This window comes from Pteropus vampyrus, unplaced genomic scaffold (assembly GCF_000151845.1).
Source record: "Pteropus vampyrus isolate Shadow unplaced genomic scaffold, Pvam_2.0 Scaffold15, whole genome shotgun sequence".
In the NCBI taxonomy this organism is placed as follows: domain Eukaryota; kingdom Metazoa; phylum Chordata; class Mammalia; order Chiroptera; family Pteropodidae; genus Pteropus; species Pteropus vampyrus.
This window is the reverse complement of record NW_011888796.1, coordinates 8,320,606-8,325,132: the sequence shown is the minus strand read 5'-3', so window position 1 is coordinate 8,325,132 and position 4,527 is coordinate 8,320,606. Positions and strand designations below refer to the sequence as shown.

The window sequence follows — 4,527 nt, the reverse complement described above, 5'->3', positions numbered from 1 at the left end:
ATCTTTCCTGGCTTGCACAGTTCCATTTCAACTTGCCTGGGGTAGGAAGGTTTGGAAAGAAAAATGGTTTATATGTGATAACAGTCTTGTCCACCTCAGTTGCTTGTGTTCAGCCGCATGTCAATCTTTGCAGTATTAAAACACATAAGATTGTGAAGGGAATTAGCTTTAAGCCAAATGACAAAGTAAGACAAAAGATTTTTCAGTCCCTTTGACTCTCCTTTTATCTTCCCTTGGATTGCATAAGTTTCCCACTTAAGAACTATGTTATTTTGTTTTCTTATCTCTATTATAAGTGGTTATGTGTGAATTAAGAGAATATGTATGTTGCTGAGGCTAGAGTGTAATTATGGTCCTGGGTGTCATTTACATTTTAATGTCGCACTTAATGTGAAGTGATGTCTTTTGTGGGAATTTGAGTTAAAGAAGCCTTATGAGGAGATAGGGTACGTGTTTGGAGGCTGAGGATGGGTACAGGTTTACCAGCACCCCTAGAATAAATTATGGTTGGGAGGTAGTGTTTACTGCCTATCCACATCTGCCTTGTCTTCTTAATTCTTGGATTAGAACCATAGGCTTTTCAGGTTCAGACTTTATAGGTCTTCTAGGCCCAGATGATGTAACTGAGGCCTGGAGCGGTCAAAGGTCTTCCCCAACATGACATAGCTCACTAGCATCAGAGCTGGAGGGAGAACCAGATGTCATCTCTCCCAGTAGTGGAACTGACAGGTAAAGACCAGGCTTGCAAGTATCCATGTTTTAGTCTGAAGGAGGCTTGTTAAATTCCATTTCCTCCTAAGAGTTCCTAAGGGAAGCTTTTAGATAAGTAATGCCTGTTTTTTTTTTTTTTTTTTTTGTAAATCCTCTGGGTGAAATGATTTCACAAGAGCTTTAAAAAAGGTCTCTGGCCCTGACACTCCTCACCAAATGCTGGTTAGGATTGTGCTTAGTTGGAGATAGCATCTCCTGGACCCCAGAGGCCCTGTCTGAAGTCTTTCCAGATATTCCAGAAAGTGTGGGGAGCCCTAAGATTAAATTCAGTGGGTGTCCAAAGTTGTACACTGACTTCCATATAAAGTCTCTTCTCTGAGATTCTTAACATTTTTATGATGAAGTATTTTAAGCATGCAGCAAAGCACTAAAAAACAGTAATGAACACTGTTACTCATTAGAGCTTAATTTTTTTTTTCCGTATCTGTTTCACATCACTTTAAAAATAAACAAAGTAGGTACAGTAGAAATGCCCTGAGTATTCCTTTCCCTGCCTTCTTCCCCTGAGGAAACCACTGAATTTGGCACTCATGATTTTTTTTGCATATTGTATACTTTACATATGTATCCGTAAACATCTGTACTTATCCATAAATAGTACCTAGTCAAATTTTGCATATTTTTAAACTTTCTATAAATATTTTTAAACTTTCTATAAATAGTATCAGAATGTGTGATTCTCATACTTTGCTTATTTTGTTCAACATTGTTTTAGGGATTTATCCATGTCGAAACATGTAGTCTGTAATTATAGTCTGTAGTCTGCTATAATTTGTATTACTTAAATATGCCACTACTTATCTTTTTGTTGCTCACTTACATCTTCACATTGTACTTGAATTCTTTTTTCAGTCATGAATTTCTTTTGTGACCCCTTAAGAGTAACACCGTAAACCAGAGCTTGCTATTACAACAGGAAAATGCAGGTCACGATGCAGAAGCTAAAGGGAGTGCGTGGGGTTTGAAATGATAATAATGTGAAATTCTATGCTGGATGTTGTGAGAGCCACCTCTAAGATTTGGGAAAGAAAATTTGTTTTTATACTGCTAGCTTTTCTTTCTTCCAAAAGCATATTTAAAGCAGACCTCTGAATGACTTTAAGGTTGTGTTTTTAAGAAAATTTTTTTCTTAAACAAACCATTTCTCTCCCTTGTTCTTGTTTTCTTCTTTCTGCTTGTGAGGGGGGCTGTTGGACCTGAACTGTTGCCCAGGAACTTTGGGCTGATTCATCCTCTATTTACCACACATTCTTGAAAAATTGATAAAAAGGAGGTGGGGGAAATGATGTAGGAGATTAGTTTGGGATTTTCAGAGAGGAGTGCCAGGAAAGACTATTTCCCCTCTTCATAGCCCCCACCAAAGAAACTTTCCCCTTATCTGAATGTCCCTCCCTGAGCAGACGGGCTCATTTAATATGGCTTTATTTTCATGAGGTTCCCTTATGTCCCTGCTTGCTCTCTTTTCCTGGATCCATGAACCTCACTGAAGTTATCCCATCTGGTAATGGCATCGTCTGTGATCTCCGTTTAACCATATTTAGTGAGGCTGAAATCATGTGTCCCAGCACTCTTGAGGGAGAGCTATTTCCAGGAAGGCAGAGGGCCAGTGGGGGGTAAAGCAGACAGCACAGCTGCAGCAAGGGTTGTAAAAAAGATTAAACCCTCCCCACAGCTGAATGTATTTACCAATGTAAATGTCGATCTCCTTTTTTTTTTTTTTTAAACCCTCAAGGGACCCCGAAGAGAGGGATGTGTCTCTGGAACCTTAACTACGCAAAAAAAAAAAAAAAAAAAAAAAAAAAAAAAAAAAAAAAAAAAAAAAAATGGTGCTATGGTTGGGAATGCAGCTGACCCAAGGCAAGAAGCTTTAAGAGCTAAGAGAGGGTCACAGAAAGGTTAAGGGGAAGGAAGGTGGGGGGTGAGGGAGCTCAGATGGAATATTTCAGGCACTGTAAGCTTTTAAATAAATATTCCCACCCCTGTCCTTGGCTTATCAAGTTCTCCTAACCTTTTGAAGTTTACTAATCTTGCCACTCTCACACTCGCTGTGTTCTAGTCGATAGAGACTGGATCTGGTTTGAACTGTCACATTGTACCTGAAACTAAGGCAAATGAGTGCTGGGAGGTGAGTTATCAGGAGGGAAGTATCTGTGGGGGCCCCAGGGCCTGCTGAGAAAGTCAAAGTAAAGGTAAGTGCCCTCCTGACCTCCTGATCAGATCATCTCACTCTGTTCATTGGTGCTTAAGGACTGGAATGCTCAGATGGCCCCTGGCTAGGGTCTTATACCTTCTCTTACAATTTCTTGGTTTCTCTTCCGGTTGTAAGCTAATGATTTATTTATGATATGTCATCCAAGATGCTCCTAGCTTAATTGCAGGATTATCAAAACCCAAACAAGGTCCAGATATGATAAACTGGTGTAGAAATAGTCATCGTTGAAAATATTTGAGAATCGTTGTTTTTGAATGTTTCCCGCTGGTCACATGAACACCACAGTCTATTTCAGGGCACAATAAATGATATTTAAGAAGGGTTAACACTTTCTGGACACTCACCATATGCCCCACACTTTGTTAAGCTCCTCTATGTGTAGTCTCATTCCATCTTTCCAACAGCCCTATGAATAAGTCCTATTTTACAGATGACAAAATTGAGGCTTCAGTAATTTCTCCAAGATTACAGAAGGTGAAAAAGCTAAAGTTTGAGCTTATATCTGAAAAGATCTGGAGCATATCTTCTTACCGTTACACTGGCATGGTATGTGGTATTTGGGATTATATATATTTTTTCTTTTTCTTTTCTTTTTTTTTAAGTGAGGCAACCCTTGGTCCACCTCACAGATTGCAAGGAATTTGTCATTTTACAATCCCTTATTTTTTAGTTTTTAGTTTTTAGTTTTTACGCCTACAGCACCTGATCTTCCTAGGTGGTCTCTCATCCAAGTACTAACCAGATCCGGCCCTGCTTAGCTTCTGAGATCAGAAGGGATTGGGCTTGTTCAAGGTGGCATGGCCGTAGACTGGGATTATAGTTCAATTGGGTAGCATGAGGATGCTAAATTGACTTAGAAACTACCTTTCTTTTATTAGTGTTCTATACAGAATCTACAAGTCTTCGTTCATGGTATTAAAATTTGGAGAAGTCTTTGGATGTTCTAGGAATTTCTCATTTTCTTCCTACTAAAGCTGACCACTTAAATCATTTATCCATTCATTCATTATTTGTTAGGAGACAAGTTCTTGCCAGATACTGTGCTAAATGCTAGGGGACAGCAATAAGCAATAGCAGACATGGATTGTGGGCCCAGGGAACTGGAGTCTAGTGTAATTAAATAATGACCAAATCATGAAATTTCTCTTGGGATAAAGTGCGATGCAGGAGAGGGGTACAGGGTGTGGGTGTTCATGAAGTGGGGACATGACTGGTCAGAGTGGTTGGGGAGGGCTTCCTGGAACTGGATGCAGGAGTAATGTGTGCATGGGGAGATTCCATGACTATTTGGGGTGCAGTCTTAGACTTCTCAGCCGAGAAGCACCCTTTGGAAAATTGCTTGGATTAAAACTTTAGTTTTTAGCCTAGGGAAAAAGATGCTCAAGGTTATGAGAATTCCAAGCCTGTTCTGAAAGTCAGCCGTGCATGTTGTACACTCAAGAACAAATTAGCATAGAATGGATGCCCAGGAGACAGGAGGCTCCCACTTGTCCAGCCTAAAAATAGACCTGAATATCTCTTGTCTGTTGGAGAGTGGTTATAAT

General features: G+C 39.7%; 1 pseudogene; it reads right to left on the bottom strand.

Moving 5' to 3' along the window:
• Window positions 1-3,673: 3,673 nt before the first annotated feature.
• Window positions 3,674-3,792, bottom strand: LOC111735881 (annotated as a pseudogene).
• Window positions 3,793-4,527: the final 735 nt, after the last annotated feature.